We start from the raw sequence: 17,948 nt of genomic DNA, 5'->3' as shown, positions 1-17,948 counted from the left end.
CCGGTCACGTCCCGTCCGAGATGTGAAGGTACCAGACAGGGCAGGACGGACAGGACAGACGAGATCCTGTTTTTAGCTTCTCGCTGCTCGTTTGCCAGTCTCATGCTTTGGCCTTTCTCTTCTGATCCTGTCCTCACCATTTGGATCTCCTCCCTTTTCCCCAACTTTTATGCCCTCTGTCTTGCCTTGTCGTTTGCCGTACACAGCATTCTGCTCCGCCCTGTACGTTATTCCACCCAGCGCTATCACTCACGTCCTGTCCTGTCTCATTCCTTTCTCCGCATCGATTTTCGGCATGTCAATGTTGTCTTCGGCCACAAAATGAGTTTGCGCTATAAACTTACATTTTTGGGTGATATTAAGGTATCAAGCGTTGCATAGCATACGCAAAGTTAAGAATGACTTTAATCCTACAGTCAGAAGGCCTCTTACGCTGATTGGGGTCCTCCTGGATCGATGAGAGCCTCTATATCGATCAGACGCCACCAGTGCCGGAAAGTTAGCTTAACGTCAGTCAGGGCTTGAGAGCCTGATTTTCAAGAAGAGAAACAGAACACACGCGTTGGGAAAGGTAGGCAACTTGAATATATTGCTTTCACAGTGGTTGACAGGGAATCATATAAGATTTGTTCGCAGTGTCGGCTACTTCAAAGCGAAATTCTGAGCTTTTCAGAAGGAATTCGAGAAACTGGGAAGTGCTAGCGGAGTAGTAAGCCTATGGTGTAACAATAACTGAAAAGCACAAACAATGTGAGATACTCTCTTCGAGGACCCTGAACCAGTGAGACTATCACGGTGGGTGACAAGGTCACTGACACCGTACCAGCCCAGCGCTAGGCCAGTCTCCGCCAGTGAATCTCTCCGACCAGCATCGGTGACGATACTGTACATCAAGTGTATCACCCTTGTGCTCTGCTTAGGTGACACGCTGCAGCCTTACCCCAGACAGAGAGGCAGTACAAAAGATGTGGGGAACATGAAACTGCATGAAAAGTTAATAAACCCTGGACGTGAGGTAATGGCGAATTCTATAAAACCAAGAAGAATTCTGTAAAACCATCTCTCAGGGCACGGTTCTTCCAGCAGTAATACACGGCATTTCCACGCACAGCGAAGCCCTTGATTTTTGTCATGCAATGTGACAGTCGACTGATTGGAATTTTCAGGAGTTTGTGAGTGCCGAGAAGGACAGAAGTTGTTTTGGTGGGATTCATCTGAACGGTGTTAGATGTAAAGCAGGATTGGATCACGTAGATGACTTCCTCCTGTGCGCCGTTAACCTTCGTTTTAAGGGCATGTTCCACATTTGAAGATATTCAAGCAAGCAAATGTGAAGAAATGAGGTAGTGGAAGCGACTTCTCGAAAAACACAAGTTCTGTGTTTATTGAAAACGGTCCTCGATATGACCTTGTTTCATCACATCAATTTTCCTTGCAAACCATTAGTTGAGAGCCAAAGGCTGGCCGTGAGATCTTGAAATTGCGCACACGGCCCAATACGATAACAACCCTTGCAATCTCTGGGGAGGAAGGGGTATCAGGAGTCCCGTTGAGGGCAATAGCGGGGCTCGTCCGGGATTTGAACCCGGGACCTCTCGCACCCGAAGCGAGAATCATACCCCCAGACCAACGATCCGTGAAAGCACATTCACCGTCCATATCGCGGACCGCGCCGTCACTTTCACATCCTGAGTCAACAGCTCCGGACACGCTGTCCGCACCCAGTACTGTCTGAAAAGCTCATAACGTAAGGCACTGGTGATGAGTGTCGTAATCTCGTGTAAAAATTTGGTAACTCGAAAGACGATATAGAAAAAAACTGAGACACGACGGGACAGAATACGACTGATAGCGCGGGGTAGAACAACGCACAGGCCAGAACGAAAGGGTGTGCACAGCAAACGACAACGAAGGACAGGGGACAGAGGACACTGGGCAAAGCGCAGAGGTCCAAGGGCTGTGACTGGAAGCGCAAGATAGAGGACAGAGTAAGAGGCAGACGAAAGGACGGAGATCAGATACAGCATCCCTTCTGTCTCGCATGCCCTCTTGTCCTGTCCCGCTTAGGACATGACCGGACATGTCTTGATCTATCTTTTGCCCGTTTGTTGGTCCTGCCTTCTGTCTTAACGACCCCTGCACATGCATCGCTAGAAATCAATCGCAGCTTGCACGTCAATGCAGCCCCAACTGTTACAGCCAAGCTCGGTTACTAGGGCTATGCTCCTTTACGACAGTCTGTAGCCAGCGCTCTACGCCATAACTTTGTGAGACGATGGTGAGTGTGGCTAGTATGCTCGGAGCCGTCCACCGCGTGATGTGAAAGTAACGGCGTGGCTCAGAATTGGGACGTCACATCCTATCATATCGGCTCGTTGGTCTAGGGGTATGATTCTCGCTTAGGGTGCGAGAGGTCCCGGGTTCAAATCCCGGACGAGCCCGGTTATTGCCTTCAAAGGTACGCGTCTACTATATCGACGCGAACAAGCGCATATGGATTAATGCGCCTTGTCGCTGTGAGTTCCAATGTATATACGCTTTACACCCAATGCTTAGCATTGATCCATGGTAACCAACCAAACAAAGTCCACCGGCTGAACACTCCAGCCCGGCGTAAGCGACACATGCTGAAGCTGAAGGATTAGATGTAAATGATATAGGGTGGTAGTGATAGTGCAAGCTACACACCAGCCCGTTGCGTTCGAACTCTTTGCGTCCTTCTTGATCAGAGACCATCACGTGGGGCAGGCTGGTAATGTGAGATAGCGTTGCAATTTTGGTTGCACGAAATAGTTTCATGACATCAGTGCTACAACAAAAACTTCTTCCGGCAGGAATGCTACCACACTACTTATGCCGTCAACACTTCTACACGACGTTTATGTTACACGGCAAAACTTGCAACGTAAAAAATTATAATTGTGATTCATTCTACTGCAACCACTTATGCAGTCCAAATTTATACATGACTTCATCGCTTCTGCTGCGAACTTGTATGTGACACTATGGCCGCACGAGAAAATTAAGGCTCCAAAAGTTATTCTCGTCCTTACTTCTACTGCTAACACGGCTGCAATAATTACAGATACACGATTTAACTTATGCTGGCAAGACTTACACGCGACAACAATGTTACACGACAAAACATTTACTTTAAAAACGTACCCACGTCATTACCTCTAATGCGAGAGCTTGCAGAGTCATTGCTTATACACGGCATTACTTGTTCTGCAAAGGCTTGTACGCAAGCTTAGTACTACACGAGAAAACTTATTCGTCAAAAATGTCACCTATAATTTGTTGCAGTTGAAATAATGTGGCGTATAAGTGAAAACTGTTCTAGTCCTTGCTGTAGAGGAAGTAATTGGCATATGCTGTTGCAGTAGAGGTTTTGTCATATAGTGCTCATGTCATATGATGGATTTTTGAAGACAAACAACGTGGTATATAAATAAATGCGGCAAATGTAGTAGACATGGTCGGCATATGGTCGGTATATGGTCTTTGCAGTGGAAGTAGTAGAGGTTAAGTTTTTACAGTAAAATAAATGCCGCGTACTGCTTAGGTCGTAACATTCCCTTCGGTAGGAGCTTTTGCTGCACCACTAATGTCGTTTTTGTCGCACCACTAGTGAAACCGCACGAAATACCGCGGCACAAAACTATTTAACTACTGCAAATCCTTTTCACGCATGACCTGCTGCCTGTCGGTCCGAGCACATCCACAAAACAAGAAAGCCATCGCACATGTAAGGCTACCAACTTCGTAGCATACACTGTCATGAGAAAACATCGTACTGGTCGCGTTTCAGATGTGCGGCTTCCATATCGACAACACTCGGCGGAGTCTATTCGGCGGCACCGCCGTGGCATTATGATATCAAAGCCACAAATGATATTTATCACCCTTTGGTATTGTGCACAATCGGGTGTCCTGGAGAGTAAGTCTGAAATTGGTTGTTGAGCCAATGGGTGCCACCTGACCTGCCGTCACCCATCTGATCCGTGATCGTGCTGGCCCATGATGCAGGCTGATGGCAGGTGCATTAGGGACCAGCGGCTCGTCGGGGCACAAGAAATATGGAGTGTTAAAGGAACACAAATAGGAATGTAGAGTGACGGGTAGGTCATGACAAAAGACTAGGCAGGACAGAAGGAATGGAACTAAGTCTTCTCCGTGGTCTATGGTAAAGATGCTGGACTTGCAATCCAGCGTGACTCTGTACGAGTGAATCCCAGAGCGGCCGAACGGTTTGGCCCGACTGAAATGGAAAGGTCACCTGGCCACTGGCCAACAAGAGCCAACCCAGCCCTGGAGCGGCCGTGTCACAGCATTGTGCGGCACGCAATATCCTCTGTATCCTGCCTGGAAAAAGGGCGGAGGCAACATTATGCGTTGCACTGGACGGCACGACTTGGGCTCCCTAAGTGAGAATCATACAACCAAGCCAACGAGCCGGCAATACATATCTGAATGTCTCAATCCCGACCTCTGTCATTACATTCCCAACGTACGGGCAACAGCTGTCGGGGCACTGCCCACATCCACCGTCGCACGAGCTCGTGACATAAAACGCTGGCTACAGGCTGCCGCCGTGAAGCATAGCTCAGGGAACAGAGCTTCGCAGTGACCGTCGGACTTGTTTTGATATGCATGCTTTAGCTGGCTTCGTGGTGATGCATGAGACTAAATCACTAAGCGAAGCGTTTCTGTCTAATTTGAACAGCCTCGATTTCAGCTTTAACTTCACCCTTTTTACTTCATTAGACTGATGAACATGAGCTGCGTGCCCTGTGTCCCGCCAAAGAACAGGGCGGCGTAAAAGAGCAAGACGTGACATTACAAGGGGCACGTAAAGCACAGAGCAGAACACCAGGTGGCATAGTACCGACGCCACGGCAGAAGGAAGGACAGGACAAGACGTAAAAGGAAACAAGAGAGTGTAGAAACACGACAGTACAAAGAATAGCGCAGGATGGAGTACGTGATTGGAGAAGAAACAAAACGTCATGCTATTTGATTAGTTAGAATTTCCGAGTGATCAGAAATTTTCTGAAAGCATGCTTTCATCATAACACAATGTTGATACGATTGAAAAGCTACCCACGTTCCTTTTAAGGTGTAAGCCCATTCACTCCTATTATATCAAAGCTTGGTTCACACCGAAAACTTGTTGATTTGATTTTTCAGCTTTACTTAATATATAACATATATACAAATATATGTATATACCTCTCCTCTCTCTCTCTCTCTCTCTCTCTCTCTCTCTCTCTCTCTCTCTCTCTCTCTCTCTCTCTCTCTCTCTCTCTCTCTCTCTCTCTCTCTCTCTCCCGAAAGATTTAGCTTAAGTCGGCCCCGAGTGTGATTTTACGAAAGGCTTGCTGAAAGTCACACTCGGGAAGGACTCAGACTAAATCAATATAGCATCAGTCCAGGCATGACAACAATACATTGGTGCACATACACCTTCAAACACACCATACTTGAGAACAGAGCGTCTCGGAGGCGACATGCTGCAATACCAGAGCAATCCAAGTGATGAAAGGAGAGGAAGGAGTGTCAGGAGTACCACTGAGGGCAATAGCGACTCGTTGGGGATTCGAACCCGGGACCTCTCCCGCCAGAAGCGAGGATCATCCCCCAGACCAACGAGCCGTGACAAGATATTGCAACCGAGAGCTTGTGTAAACCGGCGGCAACGTCCTAATCGAGGACCGCACTGGCACTTTCACATCGTGAGCCGACATCTCCAGGCAAGCTGTCCGCACCCAGCACCCGTCTGAAGAGCTCCATGTGAGGCACTGATGATTAGTGTCTTAAAAATTATAAACAGAAATACCTATACGCAAAGAACTAAGAAAGGATGAACAGAACCGGCTGATAGCGCAGGGTGGAACAACGTACATGGCGGAACGAAAGGGTTGTGCACGGCAGACGAAAGGGCAGAAAGACAGAGGACGGCGGGACTCCGGGCAAAGCGCAGAGGTCCAAGGACTGTAGTTGGAGCGCAATGTAGAAGACACGGTATGAGGCAGACGAACGAAAGAGAACATATAAAACAGGTTCTCTTCTGTCTTGCGCGCCCTCTCGTCCCGTGCGGCTCAGAACATGACCGGCCATGCCTTGTTCTGACTTTTGCCCTTTTGCTGGCCCTGCCTTCTTTCCTAACGGTTGTTCTACATGCATTGCCAGAAATGATTTGAAGCTTGCGCTGTTAATGGAATCTCAATGGTCGCGACTAAGCTCCGGCTGCTAAGGCTCTGCCTCCCTCACGGCGCAGTCTGTAGCCAGAGCTGTACGCCTTACCCTGTGGGACGATGGTGGGTGTGGCCAGTGTTCTCGGAGCCGTACACCGCACGATGTAAAAGTAATGGCGCCGCCCCGAATTGGGCGTTCCGACATTCCATCGGCTCGTTGGTCTAGGGGTATGATTCTCGCTTAGGGTGCGAGAGGTCCCGGGCTCAAATCCCGGACGAGCCCGGTTATTGCGGCCAGAGGTGCTTGTCTACCACTTCGATGCGAGAAGCGCATATGGGTTTAATGCGCCTTCTCGCTGTGGAGCGGGTATGTGCGCTATGGAGCCCAATGTCTAAACACGACCCACTGCAACCAACCAAATCGAGCACGTCAGCTGAACACTCAGGCCCGGGGCGAACGACAGGTACTGAGGCTGGAGGGTTGCAGTCTTGCAAAGCTGGAGCCTTAAAATCGACCTAGTACAAAAAGCCTCAGAAGCGTTAAAAGTACAAAAAGTACATGTTTGTACGCAATACGCTTACAATTTCGCCAGGGATACCTATTTTTTCGAAATCCCTCTGAAAAGCTCACAGCTGCGCTTTGAAGTAGCCTACACTGCGAACAAATTGGTACCACTGTGAAAGTAATGCATTTAATTTGCCTACATTACACAATTCTGTTTCGCTTCTAAAGTTAGGCCTCAAGCCCTGACCGATAGTCAGGCTACTTTCCGGCACTGGTGGCGTCTGACCGATATAGAGGCCCATCATCAACTCAGGAGGACCCCAATTGGCGCAAGAGGCCTTCTGACTGCAGGATTCAAGTCATCCTTAATTTACCTTACTATTTGTTTTTCTTTAAGATTTCACCGAACCCTTTGAAAGATGGATTTCCGGGATCAGAGCTCACGGTAAGCAGTGCTTGTTGTGGGAGTCCTGACCCCTACCATCCGATCGCGCAATTCCATGTCGACGGCAGAATTTGGTGGCGAAAGCTTAACGGGCCGCAATGGCTCGGCACGGTCCGTCCTTGCCTCTAACGTCAACTGACCTTTAGCGCGACCGCTGCCACCAGCCGCAGGCCATAACTGTCAAGGGCAATGGCGAGCGCCCTAAAGCGACTCGAACCCACCCCACCACGGATGGGTGGATCGGAAGGCAGGCGCTCTAAACAAACTGAGCCACCGGGACGGACAACTATGCAGTGTATAATACCTTAATAACAAATAATAATGTAAGTTTATAGCGCAAGCTCATTGCGTGACCAAAACAACATTGACATGCCGAAAACCGATCCAGAGAAAGGACTGCGACGGGACAGGACAGGACAGAAAAGACCGATAGCGCAGGGGTGAGCAAGGTACAGAGAGGGGCCGTAAGGCTGTGCACGGCAACGAGGAGGCAACACAGAGGACATAGGAGTTGGTGGTAAAGGGCGGAGATCCAAAGTGATGAGGACAGGATCAGAAGGAAGAAATGGCGAGGTATGAGGCTGGCAAAAAGAGCAGGGAGCAGCTAAAAACAGGATCTCGCTTGTCCTGTCCGTCCTGCCCTGCCCAGTCCCGTTCTGGTTCCTTCACGTCCCGGACCAGACGTGACCGGTCAGGCCTTGCTGTCTTTGCCTGTTTGCTGGTCCTGCCCTCTGTCGTAATCGTTCCTCAACATGCATCGCATAAATAAGTTGATGCTACGAGGGCTGTGCTCCTCACGACACTCTGTAGCACGCACTGTTACGTGATACCTTATGAGACGATGTTTGGATGTGGCCAACGTTCACGGAGCCGTACATCGCACGATGTGAAAGTAACGGCGCGGCCAAGAATTGGGGATAAAGGATAGCTGCATCGGCTCGTTGGTCTAGGGGACTATGATTTCTCGCTTCGGGGTGCGAGAGGTCCCTCGAGGTTCAAATCCCGGACGAGCCCGGTTATTGCCGTCAAAGGTACTCGTCTACCACTTCGACGCATAGAAGTGCATATGGATTAATACGCCTTGCCGTTGTGCGTTCGAAGGTGTATGCGGCTTTACGCCCCGATGTTTAAAAATGACCCATTGTATAACAATCCAAACCAAGTCCGTTGGCTGAATCGCTCAAGCCCGGCGTAGAGAACACATGCTAAGGCTGAAGGATTGGGTGTGAATGGTATAGGGTGATTGTGTGGTCGGGGCCCCGTGCCACTGTACGATGTGAAGGTAGCGGCGCCTGCCCAGAATTGGGGACATTGCGCGCATTGCGTTGGCGGGTTGGTCTGGGGGTGTGAGTCTCGTTGGTTGCGAGATGGTCCCGAGGTTTAAAATACTGAACGAGTCCGGATGCTGTTGTTTGAAACGCTACTTACTCGCCGTGTGTTGAAAGCGCATGGAGATGTCTGCACCCTGCTGAGTGTCGTGGAGTTGCGAAGTGCGAATATGATTCTCCTGTAGCTCCATGTTTTAAAGAGACTCACATGGCAACCTCAGACAAGTCCGCGACGTGAAGGTTCAAGCCTAGGGTTATTGGCACGTTCGAAGTTGAAGGACTAAGCTCAAAATATATAAGATGATTATTGGGTTGGTATATCATACTACGAATGAATGGGATATGATCTCTTCATGCATAATTGTAGTCTGCAGTTACCTGTCTGTGTTCGCCAAAGAAAGTACATGTGTTGCGGAAGGGCCATGCGAATATATAATGGCAACTACGACGATGGGTAGTTGATATTACTTTATGGCAGATTCGAACAACATCGTAATTTTCCAACGCCCGTCTCGATTGTCTTTTAATCCAGTAAGGCCTCTAGCTTTTTTTGCGTATGGTGTTGGTAATTGCCGATTATGATTGGATAACACAGATGTTTACAATAATGAACACCCTTAACGCCAACAATCAACAATGCTGCTTTGCCTCTGTCCAACGGGTACTTTTGCATCACATCATAGCTCAATGCATCTTAGCTCATTCACCGCTAAACTTAAGTCTAATCCAGGGGAATACCCCCGGAAACTCACAAAGGCGCGGCGTGCCATGACCTGTAACCAATGTGCAGGGTGAAAGCATCAAAGTGAATTCCAATCTTTCACTTGTAAACAACTCGGGCTGTCCGGGATTTGAACCCGGGACCTCTCGCACCCAAAGCGAGAGAATCATACCCCTAGACCAACGAGCCGATTGCACTGGGTCGCAACCGTCCCAATTTTCCGCCCGCGTCGTTTCTTTTCACATCGATCAGTTAACGACTCTGGGAGCACTTGACCACATCCATCGTCGGCTCACAACAACCTATGATGTGAGGCACTGGTTACAGAATGTCAACAGAAGGCATAGCCTTTACACCAAGACTATGCGGTGACGATTGAATCGTGGACGTTAAAAAGTTTTCTGTCGTTCGCAGGTAGCACTATTTTAACTTCAGGCTCACATGTTTTCACTTTCCGAGACGGATGAACTGAAGCTGTCCGGCCTCTCTCCGTCCCAGGACAAAGGGTGACAGGACAGAGGAAGGCGTGCAGGACGATCAGGACACAGAGCACTGAGTAGGACACCTGGGCGGGATAGGAACGGTTCGCAGGCAGACGGAGGACAGGGCAGGGCAGGGGGATAAGAACGGACAGAGAACAGCATGGGGACGGGGCGGGGCAAAATACAGTGCAGGACGGAGGACGCCGGGGTCGACAGATAATAGGAACAGTGCATAAAGGACGGGAGTGTACTCACGGCAAAGGAGGGCAAACTTGTCATAAGACCAATACCCACACGAGTTCATGCGTCATATATACTTATAGATGGGGCACAGTTCAGACGACGGAAGTCAGAGCATGGACGAGCGAGAGAGTAAGTGACAGAACAGGCAAAGCAAGTCTTGTCATATCCTGTCGCTTTTTAGACCATGCTGGCCCGGCAATGCACAACCAGAGGACAATGGAAAAGGGCAAGGTATTTGATTATTAAAATGACAGGATTGCATCCCGCCTTATCTGTCCTCTGTTCTTTCGTCTGACCCCGCGTTCTGTCCTGACATCACGGAATATCCCTAAGAGCGTGCACAGTGTGTATCCATCGCACGTACAAATATACCAAGATCGCAGCCCAACGCTGTCACCAGAAAAACAGCATCCCAAGGATAAAGAACTCCGTAAATGCTCCCAAATTATTACCACCTTTCGGTACTGTGCTCAGTTGTGTATCCTGAAGTGTAATTTTGAACTTGTTTGTGGCGCCAAAGGGCACCATCTGACCTGCCGTCACCCCTCTGGTACGTGATCGTGCCGATGTTTCCTGGTGGCGGTGTGGGCTGCGGTGTCGGCAGCCTTACGTCTGCCCGGGTTTCCCTATCAGTGGGATGTGCCGTGGCCGACAGGCAGCAGGCCATGCGTCTTACCCAGTCCAGCCCAGTCCAGAAGGCGAATGCCAAAATGGTTCGTGCCTGAGGTGTTCAGTGAGCAAGTGCCGTGGGCTTTTTCACAGCAAATAAGCCGACTAATGGCAGCACGTGATCACTTACCAGCTTGTCCCCGCGCATTCGGGTTCCGATCAAGAAGGATGCGAAGTGCTTGGTCGTAGCGGGCTGGTGGTAAATTTTCACAGTCATCTAGTATAGCTGGCGCTAATTTTTGGTCTCGCCACTCATTACTTATCAGAAAGCCATCGTCATAAATGTTCATCCCCTGCTGTCTACGGTTAGGAATTCGTTTCATGTTACATGGCGCAAACAACTTAACGGTCTTTTATTTGATTTCGTTTAGAGGCTGCGTCCGCAACCATTCCGTCCCCGCCTTCAACCTCTTGGAATTTTTGTTCTGGTCGCGCTGGAGCTGCAGGCCACAGAATGTCACCCGAAGGGCAGCGCCACCGAGTGCAGGGACACAGCCGCCTCCTTGTCGTTGGCTGACGGGCGAACATATCTTGCAGTCCCCCCTAAATGTTAAGGAGGCTCTACCGTACCGGCAGCCACGACAACACGGCTGTTCGCATGCTCTTGATGATTGGATGCTCTGTGCTGGGGAAGAGGAATTTAAAATAAAAAAATAAATAAGAAACTGCGCCACCCCTGCCTTCAACCCTGGGCCCGCTCTAAACCAATTCAGCAACCGCCTACGAAATCCCGTCGCAGCGCTGAGCGCGCCCAAATCAAAGTACCCAAACAACAGTAAGCCGGTCGCAGACCAAGTGATGTACCCAATCGCCTGATTCGAATGAATGTGAACATTCTGTCGACCTATCTGATAGACCCCACGTTCACCGCAGGAATGCGTTGGCCCGCCCAAACACGAGGTTCAGGGGCAGGTCCATGCGCCTGGTCCGCCCCACGTGTCCTTCCACCCGGCACTTGGACGCGCCTACAGTTGGTAGGTTCGCTAATGTGCTATTTAAATGACTTCACACAGGCGTTAGCGCAGCGCAAAGTGCTCCAGGAACTCACTGTGTGCCAATTCCATTGATGTGGATGACGAGACGATACCTCTGAAAGCAATTAACCGGGCTCGTCCGGGATTTGAACCCGGGGACCTCTCGCACCCTAAGCGAGGAATCATACCCCCTAGACCAACGAGCAACAATATCCTGTCAAACGGTCCAATTCTCGCATCGTGCCGCTACTTTCACCTCGTGCGATGTACGGCTCGAGAAAGACTGGCCACACCATCATCGTCTCACATCTTATGACGTTAAGCAATGGCTTCATACTGCCGCCGGGGAGCGTAGGCCCAGCAGCGGGGCCTGGCCAGTACCAATGTGATCACGTTGGTGTGCATGGGCAATATTAACCGCCTGGCGATGCATGCAAACAACTTAATTAGAAAGTGGCTCGTTCTGTGAAGAGGAACCGATATTTTAAGCTGACTTCGCGCTTCACGTTGTGTGCTGTTCCCTATGCTCAGAGTACCACAGAAGACACGATACAGAGTAGAACAAAACAGAGCAGGACAGAGGACAGAGCAGGGCGGAGGGCTAAACGAACGGGGGGCAGGAAAAGACAGAGAGTTCAGTGCTCAGTAAATGACAGTGCAGAACGGGGGTAGGTTATCACAGAGGAGGAGACAGGACAGAAGCATGGAACAAAGCCGTCTCCGTAGTTTAGGGGGACAGATGCTGGACTCGCATAGGCGTAGGAACGCTTCAAAAAGTGGGGGTAGGGGCAAGCTCAGGGTGTACTTCAGCAACCTTTTCTGGAAAGCGAGCCCGATGACCGGGTGGAGGGAGGGGGGGGGGGGGGGTTAGGGATGCAGGTTGTTATCGCTCTTTATTCAAATGTCATGGCTGCTATGCTAGCTATTGCATCTGGATCTGTTCTCACTGTGCACGATAGTGCCCTATTTCGAATGATCCATCAGTTGGCAAAGAAGGCCATCCAGCTTTCCAAGATTATTCCTCCATTTTTAACGTTTGTCTTTCCTGGGGAGGCGAAATTCCACGAGCGAGTAGGCATTTTGGGTCATTGAGGAAGCATCTGCCTCCGCAGTGTAGATGCCCAAATGCGGCCTGGACATAGGTTGATGAGAATTTGGAATGTGAATCGATGGCTCACAGTGCGACCAGATTTTTCATGCGCCTTTATTTCGCTGGCTGCTTTTCAAGAGTTAAGACTTGTAGCAGCATTTTAGGCGGAAACAAATTCGGGAGCTTGAAACTACCCAGAAAACAATGTGACAGAATCCAAAAGACTGGAGTTCTCTTTTAAGAAACAAGCCACATAATAAGGCCCATCTGTCATATGTTCCCTTACCTGGGCCCTGCTCGTGTCCGCCGCCGGTGGCCACTGCCCTGGCCCGGATTGTCTCCCGCATGACCTGACCGCGAACTGATCGCATGACCTCTTTGTTGCATACTTTTGGATGAGCGTTACTACTGCATGGTGTATAAAACATGTGTTGGACACCTGCAACAGCATTTTTTTCCGAATTACCTTCCCTTACACCACACCATCGCAGAAACAAAGCTTCCGGGAAGCTGTTTGCCTTAGGTTTGAATTGACCCAAAAGCCACTTCATTGCCCACCATGCAACGCATACGACTTGATCTGCTTTTGTGTGGAGGCAGGGGCGTAGCCAGGGCCTTGCCAAGGGGGAACACAAAGGTTGACAAAAGCCCATCTTATGGTGATCCCCAAAAAATCCCCCGGATATAGCTTGCTTGTTAACAAGTGGCACGGTTTTCTTTGTTTTTATTGTTGTTTTTACATCGCAACCAGAACAGAAACCAGGAGCTACCCCGTGAGCTCAATTCTGTTTGTATGTTTGAGTCAATAAACTGCAGAAATCGAAGGTGGTTTTGAACGACTGCTTGGAAAAATTTCCGCCGCTTCTTAATTTACAATGTTAGTTGGCTCTTTCTAAGCCGATAAAATTCAGAAGCTTTGTCAGATATTCTTATCTGGGTTCCACAGGCATTGAGAACGTTCGAAGTTAGGTTGTAGGCCGATATGTTTTGTATCCAAATTTGAGGTATGAAAATTTGATTGGCAGATCGAGTGGTCAACAATGGTGTATTAACATGGCTGAGCATGTTGCCTGTTTGCCTGAAAATTTTCACCATTCAGTCCGAATCGATTGGTGATACAATTATGCAGGTGTTTTTAACATGTGCGCTCGCAAATCTTAGCAATAAAACCTCGACACTAGGCGTTGCAGTCTCCGTTGTCCGCCGAGCGTTAGCCCAGTAGCTAACTCTTAGCCGTTGCCGACCGGTGGACAGAAAATGGCGATGATTCTGAAATTTGATCTTTAAACACTCATCTCGACTGGTAGTATAAGTTATATGACGTAATTTTGAGCAAGCGCACTCGAAAATATTAGAAACACAAGCCTCGATGCCAGGCGTCGCAGTCTCCACGGTCCCGCAGGGCCAGCTCACCAGCCATCACTATGTTGTGGCCAACGGGTGAACGAAAATGACGACGCTTCTGAAAACAGCATCCTTGTACTTCTTCATGACATCAGATCTCACATTTATCGGGCAGCCTGAGCGCATTTTTCACGTATGCAATTTTTTGACTCATAAAAACTGATTGGCCCTTAAAGCACCGCGAAGTGGGGCTGGAATCTGGTAGTTGAACTGGAAGAGTAAAGATACAATATCTATTTTTCACGTTTTGCAGCTATTTATCTATCCAGAAAACAGATTAACACGGCACCCGCCGTATGGTGGCACTTGCAGCGGCCGAAACTTTTTGGTTTTACGGAAGGTGCAACCCAGACCATCCTTGTTCTTGCTCTCGAGGTTGCGGGCGGGCATGTTCAAGCCTGTTTATGTAATTTGTTTCAATAACACATTCTGAAAAAAATGTTCTCAGGCAAACATCGCATGACCCTGCTCGTTTTTTTTTAAGCTCATTTCGACCCAGCCTATTCAACAATAATGAGACCCCCAATCTACTCAGCAATAATGGGACCCCTTATTTCCTTCTGGGCAACGGGCCTCTTGAGTAGAACACCAAGGGATCACCTTCAGCCCTGGATCGTTTCCGGTCAAGGGCTGGAAGGCTATTCCGTCCCATCGCGAAGTGTCTTCTGGCTATCATTCTGGTGGCACGGGGCGGGATCTCTTGGTCGTTTCGGAGGCCATTAGAAGGATGTATCATATCGCGTTGTTCCCATCCCTGACCCAGGAGGCCTTTTGACCCGTACATTTAGCCCCGGATCAGCACAGGAACCCTCATTGACGCAACAATCTCCCTGATATCCGCAGGTAGTCCAATAATTGTCACATAGACTCCAGCTCCGTGTTTTTCTGTGTTCTCCAGAGATGTTAAGTTCTTTCTGATCGTAGATTGCAAATGAAATGGGGTTCCTAATTTGTATTAACATGGCTAAGCCATGTTCGTATTAAAATGCTCAAAATCCCGTCAGAACTAATTACTGGTTAGAAAACTACGCAATATGGTCTTGAACACGCGCGCTCGCAAGTCATAGCAACAACAGTCTCGACGCCCGACGTTGCAGTCTCCAGGCCGTGCGGCGTCGGCCTTGTGGTTGTAACACTAAGCGATGGCCAATGAGCAAACGAAAAAGATAACGCAACTTAAGAGAGATGGCTGGTTAACTAGGTAAATCGGTATGAATGTTTAATGTGCTGCAAAAGTAAACCAAATGCAACCTTAATCTGAAAAGTGGGGGGGGGGGGCAGTAAACATTGCTGCCCCCCCACTTTAAAAGGTTTGGTGGGGGGGGGGGCATGGCCCCCTGGCCCTTCCTGTTCCTACACCCATGTGGACTCGTAATCTCGCAGCAGTGTGTACGAGTGAGTCCCAGAGAGATTCGGGGCGACCGTGCCGCAGTTTGTGTGGCACGGCATGCAAGACAGAACGGATCTTTGATCTGCTTTCGGTCCTTTGCCTCCTTCGTCCGCTGCCTTTTCTCTCTCGATCCTGTCCTCAGCCCTTGGATCTCTGCCCTTTGCTCGGAATCATCTGCCCGATATCCTTCCTTGTTATCTGCCGTGCACACCTTTTCGTTCTGCCCTGCGCGTTGGTCCACCCTGAGCTACCACTCCAGAGTGGTTCTTCCGGCCTGCCCTGTCTCAGTCATTTTTCTGTACTGGTTTTCGGTTCACCAAGTTGTTTACACAAAATGCCCGCGGTACTTACCTGTGCCTTACGTTATGAGCTCGTGAGACGGTAGTGGGTGCGGAAAGTGGGTCCGGAGTTGTCGACTCGCGTGTGAAGGTGATAGCACGGCTCGCAACCAGAACGTTACAGTGTATTTTCTCGGCTCGTTGGTCTAGGGGTATGATTCTCTTCGGGTGCAAAAGGTCCCGGGTTCAAATCCCGGACGAGCCCAGTTATGTATCAATGGTGTCCCTGGCAGTCCGTCCCCCCCCCCCCACCCACCTTGTTAGACGATCGCTATTCAATGCGTTCTTCGACTTCAAGGTTCGATGTCCTATGAGCGCATGCGGCGTACTGGGATATTCAAAAGGTCATTCTGGTAAGTTTGAATGCATGTGTGCAACCAATCAAATGTTGTCATTTTGAGACCGTTGTGCACTTACTTACGTAGGAAATAATCATTATTGTGGCTTTCAGCAATATTTTGAAGAAGCAAATTTTGGATCTGGCATTAATGAATTGATTGCACTTTTAGGCGATCGCACCTAGCTTTTGAATTCCATTAACATTGTCTTGTGCTGAAAGACATTGCACGCTTCAAATGATAGCTCGCAAATCCTGATGAATCGAATAGCATGACGTGTTCTTCCTTCTCCAATCCCGAACTGCGTCTTGTACGTTTATTTGTACTGTCGGTCGCTCCGCTCTGCTATTTCTTGTTCCGTTATGTCCTGTCCTGGTCTTCGTTCTGCCTTGTTGTCGCCCGCCCTGGCCGGTGTGCTGCTCTGGGCTAGATGTGCTGCATGTCCTGCTTTGCCTGCCTTGCTCTGTCACGTCTCCCTGTTCTTTGGGAGGAACAGGGCAGACAACTGTATGTCCATGAATTTCGCGATTAATTCGGCGATTTATTCAGCAACGAGTTCCGATTTCTTTCAAAAAAGGTCTCAAGGTGAACTTTAGCACGGAAATGACCTTTATTTTGCAATATCATGCAATCTTCGTGGCCAAGAGCCGGGCCAAAGGACAGGGAACTCAAAATCACCAGAAAATGACCGGCCGATTTGCAAGCTACAAACATCAAAATATTCACAAGTGCAAGAGCTAGCGGCCGTCAAAAATTCCTGAGCCTCTAAAAGTCACCGTTCAAGGTCAAACGCGGGCTCAAGAGACGAGGAACTCCATGTCAACCAAAAATTGCCGGCCGATTTTAAACTTGCAAATAGCAGAATATTCACTTGAGAAAGAACCGGCGTCCGTTACAAAGTCCTGACCTCTCATTGTCACCCTTCAAGGTCAAACGCTGCCTCAAAGAACAGGGAAGCAATATCATAAAAAATAACCGGCAAATTTTAAACTTGCAAGTGTCAGAATATTTACCAGAGAAAGAACTAACGTCTGTTAAAAAGTCCTGACCTCTCAAGGCCATTCTTCAAGGTCAAACGCGGGTTCAACAAACGGGGACAAGTTTGACGAACTGTAGTTATTTCTGTAGTGTACATTTTGGTGCTTGGAAAGTTAAAATGGCCGGTAATTTTTTCGGCTATATGAATTTCCCGGTCCTTTAAGCCCGCGTTTGACCTTGAAGATCTACCTTAAGAAAGCAGGACTTTTTGACCGACGCTAGGTCTTTCCGTGGTAAATATTTTGACTTTTACAAGTTTAAAATGGACCGGGACTTCGTTCATTATATTGAGTTTTTAGTCCTTTGAGCCCGCGCTTGATGTTGAACGGTCACTGAACGGTCAGGACATTTTGACAGACACTAGCTCTAGCGCTTGTAAATGTTTTGAGCTTACAAATTCCAAATCGGCCAGTAATTTTTGGTGACGTTAAGTTCCCCGTCCTTTGAGCCCGTAACGGATGTTGAAGGGTGACCTTGATGGGTCAAGACCTTTTGACGACCGCCGTTTTTTCTGTGGTGATTATTCTGATATTGGGTAATTTTAAATCGGCCGGTAATTTTGGGGTGATATTGAGTTCTCCGCCCTTTGAATCCACGTGTGACTTTGAAGGGTGACCTTGAGGGGTCATGACTTTTTGACGAACGTTAATGCTTCTTGTGATGAATATTCTGATGTTCAAAAGTTAATAGCACAGTGCGCTAGTTGCTAGCACCGTGCTTTTGTGACAAAAAATTGACAAGCCGAAAACCGACGTGGAGAAAGGAATGAGTAGAACCGGCATGTGC

At 48.9% G+C, this 17,948-nt stretch overlaps 1 non-coding gene across 1 annotated transcript; it reads left to right on the top strand.

Annotated features, from left to right (window-relative positions):
- The first annotated feature begins 2,369 nt into the window (after positions 1–2,369).
- TRNAP-AGG (transfer RNA proline (anticodon AGG)) lies at positions 2,370–2,441 on the top strand. Its single transcript has one exon. It is a non-coding gene; the product is annotated as a tRNA-Pro (tRNA).
- The last annotated feature ends 15,507 nt before the right edge of the window (positions 2,442–17,948 follow it).

This window comes from Pollicipes pollicipes, unplaced genomic scaffold, assembly GCF_011947565.3.
Source record: "Pollicipes pollicipes isolate AB1234 unplaced genomic scaffold, Ppol_2.1 Scaffold_6138;HRSCAF=7277_pilon_pilon_pilon, whole genome shotgun sequence".
NCBI lineage: Eukaryota > Metazoa > Arthropoda > Thecostraca > Pollicipedomorpha > Pollicipedidae > Pollicipes > Pollicipes pollicipes.
Note: the sequence above shows the minus strand (reverse complement) of the source record. Positions and strands in the feature narration are given on the sequence as shown.